The sequence below is a fragment of the Uloborus diversus genome, chromosome 3, assembly GCF_026930045.1.
Source record: "Uloborus diversus isolate 005 chromosome 3, Udiv.v.3.1, whole genome shotgun sequence".
NCBI classification, from domain to species: domain Eukaryota; kingdom Metazoa; phylum Arthropoda; class Arachnida; order Araneae; family Uloboridae; genus Uloborus; species Uloborus diversus.
Genome location: NC_072733.1, coordinates 131,806,280 through 131,816,776, shown reverse-complemented (window position 1 = coordinate 131,816,776; position 10,497 = coordinate 131,806,280).

The following is a 10,497-nucleotide window of genomic DNA, read 5'->3' as shown; positions in this document are numbered from 1 at the left end:
ACCAGTACTGTTTTATTTTTTACTCAAAGAGTTTAATCTTTTTTTTTTTCTTTCTTTTTCTAGTGCTTTAAAGTAAGTTAGGAAAATTACTAGTAATGGTTAGCCAACCTGTAATGGGCAGGTTTGTCTCGTATTATCAATCTCAAGTTTGCAATGCACATTTTAGGAACAACATCAGTGGATGAAGAAAATATCCAGAAAAAATTAAACGCAACCCTCCATAAATACAGCTAAAACCCTAAAAAAAGAATGTAGATAAATCGCCAAATAATAAACAAAGGGGAAATTTTTACCTCAAAACAAAAGCAAAATTTTATTTAGTCACAACCGAGGAAAAAAAAGTGGCAACCTACTGAACGCTAATTTAAAATGAGATCGCGCAAAGGATAGTTTTCCGATTTAAAAGTTATTTTCCATTAGGTTTAACAGTGCTTTTTAACTTTGTACCCGGTGATTTTATAGCCCTTTTTTTTCAAATTCGAAGGACATGAAGGGACTGTATGGGTGTTTTTCGCGAGCTTTCGAATGGCGCCAAAACCGAAATGATCGAAAACTTATTTCAGGTAGAAAGAGCCGTTTAATGCCATTTTTGAACCCTAAAATTAAAATTCGAACGGTGCGGCTCTTTTTTGGCATTCAAAAACCCTCCTACGTTCCTTCTTTGGTGCCCAAGTACCTCCCTGCCAAATTTGGTCGGGATCCGACGTAAACTGGATTTGTATTGGGGACATACACACACAAAAATAACTCAATATTTTTTAAATAAATTCTTTTGGATAACATTTTTTTAGAATGAGACCCCCCCCCCTTCCCCCATCCTTTCCCTTTTATCATCAAATACAGCTGAAATGTTTTTAAGATATTGTTTTTTTCCTTTTTTTTAAATTTACGGCGAGATCATCGGAGTATCCTTCCTCTAACGTCTTTCAATACAGCTTAAAATTGTACTTTTAAAGTTAAATTTTAAAACATTAAGGTTGGATATCCCCTTAAGTCCCTTAAAGATGTTCTTAATTCTTCACCTCTGAATCGTTTTCGGAGGGGATCATTCATGGAACCTCTTACCCTTATATTTTACTAAAAATGATCAAATATTGTAATTTTATAACTCCAGTTTAAGTCATTTTTCTAGAGCCCCCCCCCCCTCCGGTTTCGTCAAGTTTACATCACCAAAGACAGCTTAAACGTTATTTTCAAAACATCAGCTTCAATAAACATCGATGGAAGGTATCCCTACACCTTTTGCTCGAACATGAAAAAATTTGCCTAAAATTGCGTTATCAAAGCTAAAATCGGAGTTTTTTTCATTAAAAGCCCTGAAAATTCCGAGTATCATAGTCTGTGGCCCCCTGAGCCTCTCTTTTATAGTGTTAAATATATTGCATGAAATATATGTATATTATTGAAATATTTCTTTTATAACTGCAATAGAATGCACTTTTTACTTATCCAATAATTACACGTTTTTCGTCAAAATTTTCATCATATACGTTTTTTTAATTTTAGTTTATCAAGTTGTACATTTTTTTATAAATAGGACATGGTCATTTTTCAAAATATAAAATTTTTTATTAACAGGTCGATCAGCGAATTGAAAAATTGATTTAAATAAGACAAAAAAAAAGGTAAATTTCTCAGAATCATCTTCCAAACCAGTGGTTTTAAATCTTTTGTTTCCCAGTCCTATTTTTGAACGATTCTAGGCTCGATATATACGCTATTACACACACATACATTTATACAAGCCTATATAAGCTTTAGTAGTTTCAGAAATCAGATCAATGTAGCTGATATAATATTTTGCATAGTATATTTTTCGAGCTCAGATTAGAAATTCAAACACCATTTTTGTCTTTATGCATTTGCGTTAAGTAAAAATTGTGAGACTCAAATTTCATAAATTTATAAAGTGTAACAGATAATAATGAAGGTTAGGTATCCTTGTTCCAAGCATAATCGATGGCCAAACATCAGGATTACAATTGTATAATTTTTAAATTGGAGTTATTTAGATTATTCTATAACTTAAACAGTATCAGGAATAAAAGTTTATTTAAAACAAAATGTGACTGCTCAGAGATGTACAAGTGCTTAATGTACAAATGCTAACGCATAATGTACACAAAATATGGAGCTCAACGATTTGCAAGTGCTAAGTTAATAATTTTCAAATATTTAAGCATAATGTAATGAAGAGTAATGGAAATAAGTAACTTGCATTAAATTATTCCAAACCAGACCAAAACAGTTTCAGTTGAATATTCTGAAATCGACATCAATGTTTACTAATACGTTCTGCGTAGTTTCGAAGAATTTGGCACAAGAATGAAATACGTTACAATTTCGTAGCACGAAGTTCTTTCAGATAAGTTTATAAGTAAGGAGATTGAAAAAAAATGTAACATTTGCAGTAAAAATAACAGCATTTTTTTCAATAGTGTATACATACACTATGTAGTACTCCCAAATAATCTTTATCTAGCCAACCTCGTTGCAACAAAGAAATCAATGATTTCACAAGTGTGCCCAAATGTGACCAAATATGCTTTCTAATGTAATGACGAACCATCTGTTGTCTGGACTTGTGTGTTGGCGCACGAGGTTCAGTATCCAGGACACATTCGGAACACATTTGAAAGTTTCCTTCTGACGTAGCAAATTCAGAACACGTCATAGCGCACATTCATATATTAGGATCACTTTTTCTGAAACAAAGTGTTCCAAATAGTACAGGTTTATTTGCAGCATTTTTTAAAGTGAAACATTTAAATAATACACTAAATCAAATAATCATCAACTATTTTTTTCTGTTTTTTTTCGTTCTAAGATACAAATAGTAAACCCTGGCTACCAAAGTTGGAAAACGTCTGCACTTTCGGAAGCCATTTTTAAAAAGTATGCACGCAGCACAAAAAGTAAATCTTTCGCGATTTTTTTTTTCATTGAGTTAGGAACTGCACAAAGTCGTATCCACAAAAACAAAGTACTTATCAAAAAAAAATGCCGTAAAAACAAACTATTTTTAAATACGAGTAGAAGCGACGAAAAAATTGCGTTACCTAAGTCTCTAGGTTGACTCAATTAGGTTCCACTGAAGCTCTGAACGAGACAGAATATATATATATATATATATATATATATATATATATATATTCACACAGAGAGAGACAGAGAGAGTCATTACGTATTTTTCTTTACGAATTATTTTAGAAATATTGTTGATGATGACAAACGTTTCTAAATTCGCCAAAATATAATTGAATACTCTAGAGAAATCGAATACTTTCAATACTAATATTACATTGAACATTGTGAAATCAAAATCGATCAGAAAGCAAGAGGAAAATAAAACAATTCGGAATGAAACGAGAATGGCGTTTTAGGTGCTTCTAAAAGATTAGCTATGGTAAATGAAATAAAATTCTCGAGATTTCATTCTTAGAAAGCCATATAAAACATCTGTTGTACTCTATAAAACAGCGAACTGAGCCTTTCGCGTCCTATATTGGAATGCATGTAGCAAAAGTTTGGTCATTTCTCAAAATTGATTTCCTTAAACCCTCATAGGCCACGCAGCAATTTATGTCATCAAAAAAAAGAGCAGCTGCAGCTTTGCAGAAGTCAAACTTATAAATTTACTGATTCGATGTCTTAAAAGATTTTTAGATATATTAAATTATTTCTGTTTTTTCCAACGCACTTCTAATGATTTAGAACTTAATGGACGAACTTAGCACTGCCGAATTTCGTATTTAAAAAAAAATCTAATCTTGCCTAGATCCAAAAGAAAACGTGGTAGAATAAATACAAAATATCAACTACAATTTCAAAGATGCATACAATTTTGAACCTTAAACAGTGGGTAATATAGATACAATGTGATTAGAACTTGGATAAACATATTTTTAGTTACATTTACAAAAACAAACTTGCAGTTGCAGAGTACAGGCGTTATTAAATTATTTCGCTATAATAACTGTCAAGCACAGAAAATTGATTGGTCTAAAATTCAAAATTCATGCAAAGATGTCAAAACAAATGGATTTAGCAAAAAGAAGTAATTTGATTGATTTGAGTTTATCATGGGTTAGTTTATCATGTCATATTTCTGTGAAAAAAACTGATCACTCGTTAGGCTCTTATAGTAAAATTTGTATAAAAGCGCAATATAAATAGTGATAGATTTAAGTTCGTTTTTAATTCATAGAAAGCTGAAGTTTACATAAAAATAATTAATTTGCATAAAAACTACTGTATGTTTTCAACTTAGTTAACCGTTTACCCGCCAATGTTCCAAAAATGGAACATAATATTTAAGTGAAAATTTTCCCAAGAAATAACGTTAAAATAAACAAGTTTTTTTTAACACAGTTTAGTCTTATTTCAAAGTATTTTTTGATTTCCTGCTTGATTGTTTATATGTTTTCAATTATTTATTGCGATTTTTCAAAGATGAGTGTTTTTTTAGCTTTTTGCAACTTTTTCTTATAAAATTTACCAAAAATTGGTTTTTTCAGAAAATGTGATGATATTTATTATAGTTGTGTAAAATACTTCAATGTATGATTTTAAAATGCTTGTAGAAATGTACAATGATATTTCCGAAAGGTGTACCCCTTCAAAATACAATGTTCCAATTTTGGAACATTGGCGTTTTTAGGGAGTCAAATTTCCAAGAAGTAAATCGTTCGACTTCCAAGGGGAAATTTCATTTTTCGTAATATATGTTTCTTTTTTTTTCTCATTTTGAATGTACTCTGATGTAGATGTTGGCAGAACTAAGTAAGTTTATATTTTGAAAGGATATGACGTTTCGTTAGCAAAGAAAATAATAACAGTCTTCTGTTTGACGGACTATATGGCTCCGAATCCACACCTGCTCGGACAGCTGCATTGTCACGTAATAATAAAAAATAATATTAGTGAGAGTTTTATTCTTCATATTTTAAATGCAGTTCAATAATTCGCTAGCTTTGTTTTCGGGCGAAAGGAAATTCTGTTTGACGTATACCAACTGTTCATAAATGTTTAAAAATGTCTACAAGATTTCTTACTGTAGAACAAGCTGTGGCTTATTTAGAGACATTGTCAGATTCGGATTTGTCAGATGTAGATATATGCCAATTACCCCCTGATGAACTAGGCAATATCACTGAGGAAGAATAGATGTTGACAGAGATGAAATCCTACAATTTTTTGGTTTGTTGCTATTGAGTGGGTACCATTCTGTTCCTTCTGAAGATATGTATTGGAGCAGTGCAGAAGATACATCTGTGCCAATTGTACTAACAGTTATGCCTCAAAATCGTTTTCGAAAAATAAAAAACAACTTTTATTTGATGGACAACCATGAATTAAAACAAAATGACAAACTAAGAAAAGTTTTCCTTATTTACGAAGAATTGTGTAAAACCCTCAACAATTTGGTGTATTTCATGAAAAATTAAGCATAGATGAATCTATGGTTCCCTACTACGGTCGGCATTCATGTAAAATGTTTATTAGATGAAAACCAATAAGATTCGGCTTCAAAATTTGGATGCTGTGCTCTTCAAGTGGATACCCATATTCCATGGAGATTTATTCAGGCAAAAAAGAAGGATCCCCTGATGTGCAATTAGGATCCAGAGTTGTAAATGATCTATTATCAGTTTTGACTGACACATCTAAGCATGAAGTATACTTTGATAACTTTTTTACATCATATGACTTAATTTCTCAGCTATCAAAAAAAAAGTGTACGAGCAACAGGAACAATTCGTGAAAACCGAACTGGCCATTGTCCACGGAAATCCAAAAAAGCCCTTTCTAAAGAAGATCGCGGAAATTTTGACTATCGATCTGATGGATCAGTGTACATGTGCAGCTGGAAAGATAATGCAGTGGTTACAGTAGCATCTAATTGTTATACACATTAGCCACTTGCATCTGTAAAATGTTACTCAAATGCGCAGAAATGCAAGATAGATGTGCCACAACCTCATCTTATCAAGAGATACAATGAAGGAATGGGGGGGGGGGGTGTGGACGTCATGGATAAACTTTTAGGGAGCTACAGACCTCATTTGAGGAGTAAAAAATGGTGGTGGAATCTTTTTAGTAATGCGCTGAATATTTCAGTTGTAGCTAGTTGGTTACTTCATTGTGATTTACACGAAGTCAAGATGAAGCATTTAAAGTTCCGAAGAGAAATAACAACTCAACTCCTAAGAAGAAAAGTACGAGTGGAAAGTCCTCCAGGGCCTCGTTGTCATTTACATAAACGGTCAAGAATGTCTGACGGACATTATATTGTATCTGCATCCCAAGGACGTTGCGCGGTGTGCAAAAAAATACGACTAAGAAATGTTTCCATTGCGACAAACGACTTCACCAGCAACGCTTCCTTTCATATGATGGGCATTAGATATTTCAGTATTGGATTTTCTGAATTCTGATATGTACACAAATGCAATTTAAAATATTATTTTTTCCGCAATAAAGTATGCTAAGATAAAAACCGCATTCAAAACCTCTTAGTTTAAAAAAATTCTCTGAAAAAAAAAAACTTCATGCAAAACGCCAATGTTCCAAAAATGGAACACACTGAAAATCATAGTAAAAAATTTTTTTCTGGAAATTTTATTTTATTTCTGTATTTACTAGACATAAATAGACATAATTTCAAAAAATTACTCAAATTTGATCATCCGTCAATAGTTCGGCGGTTAAACGGTTAATAGTTAGATTTTATTCGTCAACACTATTGTAATGTTCATATATTTAACCACTTTAATCCAAAAATGAATGGATGAATTTATTATAAGGAAACAGTAAACCCCCTCACACATTCTCCTGCTAATGAATTTATCCACCTCCACGTTTATCGACATTATGCTTATGCTACTTTCAACTCGGAAGTAAATAAAATATTAAGGATATACAGTCGGATCCCGACTTACGCGAGGGATTCGTTCCAAGACCCCTCGCGTAAGTTGAAATTTCGCGTTGTGGAAAAGTGTTGTGTATATGATTTTTTATTAACATACCCAATCATTTTCGGCCTTTTTAAGCACCTTTTAAACTGGTTTAGACTAATTTGTAACTATATATTACCGTTTCTTACATAAAGAGCTGAGTTTTTACCGTATTTTTACAAAAGCTATACTACTCAACATAAAATACAGTTACGATGCACCAAATCAATAATCAATGGGAGAGACATGAAAATAAAACAGTACGGGTACGTACACGTAGGGTGGGCCGAAAATGCACTTTTGCACAAACTTTCGAAATCGATGAGGTTTGGGGGCGGAAAAGTTGTGTATTGGGTTGCTCAGTAACCATGTAAAAAATTTTTGAAATCGAACAATATCTTCAGGTGGCGCCGGCACCTTAAAAATTTGAAATTTTGACTAAACAGACCTTTTTCTTCTAAAAACACGATTTTTTGCATTTTCGAAATAGATTACGCTTTAGTGCAGAAAAGTTGTGTATTGGGTTGCTCAGTAAACATGTAAAAATTTTTTGAAATCGAACAATATCTTCAGGTGGCGCCGGCGCCTTAAAATCGGAGATTGTATTCAAAACCAACATATATTTTCATGAAAAGAGAATTCGTTATCAGTTTTCTATTTCACCCCCCTTCTTCTACTAAATGAAATGCTCTCGCACCTGCAGTCCACGTGACAGTCCACGTGACCCCCCAGTGGTACAGGATTGTCTCTTACATTCCTTATCAGTTTTCTATTCCATTCCCCCCTTCTACTAAATGAAATGCTCTCGCACCTGCAGTCCACGTGACAGTCAGTGTGATAATATGCAACACAGTTATCGTTTAGTTCAGTCTAGTACAGAAGCAATCAACTAATAAGTTTACTTTATGTCGTTTGTTCATCGAAGAGCAGTCTCTTTAGATATTTAAATGTCATTAACTAGTTAGTTATAGTTATACTTTTGTCACAATGGCCGGTTGTCATTCAACTAGAAAAGTTACAGATTGTTTTGTTTTTGGTTTGCCAGAAGAGGTGAAACCTAACGTCTTACCAACTTACAGTCAAGTTATGAAATTTTACTTCCTTATAAGAGAACAAGTGAAATCTTCAAATCACGGCAAAGATCCAGCTTTTACTGACATTGCCAATGTTGTTGCTGAGAGGGTAGCTGATTTGTGGAAGAAGTCCTCGATTCCTACTATTTCTCATTGCAGAATTGTGCGCATCCTTAAATCATATCATGCTAAGTATAAAAATATCCTGAAAAGTAAAAACAAGTCTACGGAATCCTATAGGAACAAAGTAAAGGAATTTTCGGAAGACGCCGAGAAAACTCTCTTTGACATTGCCACATGCAAATGTCATTCCTTTAAAGCATGCTCCTGTGAAATGGATAGAAAAGTGCCACATTTATAACAACCATTTTTGATTGATCAACGAACCGTCAGAAAAATGATTATCGGGGGCATTGATTTAAAAGTAACTGAGAAGCTGCTCCGAAAGCAAAATAGGCAATCAAAGACAGTGTTGAAAGCTGCTACAAGTGAACAGCAGTTCCAAACACCAAAGTCTATGTTCGAGTCGCCTGAGTTCGAGGATTGTGAGAACGAAGAATTTGAATATGAAAAGCGTAATGATGAAGAATACACTCCTCCTAGATCCAGAGAGAACCATTCCAGAAAAACGAAAAGAGAGACCAAGGTAATCAGCCAGATGAGGATAAAACTGCCAACCACAGCACTCGCCTGCGATAGTGCAGGGATTGGAGACAGGCCTGCAGCGAAAATTATTTCTGCAGTTCTTGAAGATGTCGGAATGATTTCTGATAATAATCGTTCCAAAGTTACAGATAAAAATAAAATAAGAAGAGAGAGAAAGAGAAAACGAAAGGAACTACAATGTAAAGGAAAACCAGAAGAGCTTCAAGCCCTCTTTTTTGACGGACGAAAAGATAAACCTTTAGCAGATCAAATCAAGGGAAACAAAAAGCACAGGACAACGGTTATTGAAGAACATGTAGTTTTAATACAAGAACCTGGATCTGAATATATCGGCCATGTTTCTCCAGCTAGTGGTTCTGCAAAATCTATTAAGAGCAGCATCGCTGAATAACTTTTACAGAATGATATCAACACTGAAACTCTTTTGGCAGTTGGCTGCGATGGGACACCCGTTAACACAGGTTGCAAGACTGGAGTTATACGTCTCATAGAAGAAGATGTTGGTAGACCTCTTCAATGGCTCATATGCATGTTACACGCAAATGAGTTACCGTTGCGGCATCTTCTAAAAAAGCTAGACGGCCAAACAAGTGGTCCTGAAACCTTTTCTGGTCCAATAGGAAAAGATCTCGAAACCTGTGAGCTGAAACCGGTAGTCAATTTCAAAAAGGTTGATGTCGTAGAGTTAGTAGCAATATCAGAAGAGCTTCGAAAAGATCTGAGTACAGATCAACAATATATGCTGCAAATTTATGAAACTGTAACATCAGGTTACTGCTCTGTTGCCCTAGCAGAGAAAAAACCAGGAAAGCTAGCGCACTCCCGTTGGCTAACGGCAGCATGTCGAGTTTTGCGCCTGTACATTTCAGTTACAAATGTTTCAGCAGAACTGAAAACCTTAGTAGAGTTTATAATTAAAGTGTATGTGTCGATGTGGTTTGATATAAAATCCAAACCGCATTGCAAAGATGGTGCTAGACACTTATGGAAGATGATTAGCTTGTCACGTTATCTCCCAGATGACTTGAAGACTCGTGGATGGCGTAATAAGCCGAAATGCTTTTTTTGCGCATCATGAAAATATTTTTCTTTCGATGCTTACGGATGAACGAAATTACATCCGACTGCTTGCAATACGAAGAATTTTAAAAGCCAGGGAAAATAAACAAGAAGGTATCCGGCGGTTCACTGTTCCTGTAATAAATTTCGAAGCAAAAGATTATACGGACATAATTGATTGGCACCAATCAGTTGTTACGGAGCCACCAATGCTTCGTGCAGTCAGCAATGAAGATTTCCGAAATATTCTAAAGGAGAAAATATCTTTACTAGAAATAAAAGAGTTTCCATGCCACAGCCAAGCAGTGGAGAGGGCAGTAAAAATAGTGACAGTTGCTTCAGCTTCTGTGGTGGGACAAATCGAAAGGGATGGCCTTATAAGGGCGAAACTAGAATCACAAAGAATAATTCCTTCATTTGAAAGCAAGTCGAAATACAAAAAAGGCGAAGTAGATCAGGCAACAGAAAAGTGAAATATTTAATAAAATCTGAGTGTCCATTATATGGTTGGGTGGTTGGGAGGGCACGGGTGGAACTCGATATGCAGCCACCTCCTCGTGGTGAGTTCTGGGTTATCTCAGTGAATTTTCTCTGAGATAAGCAAAGAGCTGCATTGCTTCATGTTTGTTGGCTTACTTGGCACAAATGACAGCAGTAAAAGATGAATTCAATTATTATTTATGTGTTTATTGACGTTTCCTTTTTCCTGCTAAACAAACCGAATTTTAAAGGCTCAGGCTCCA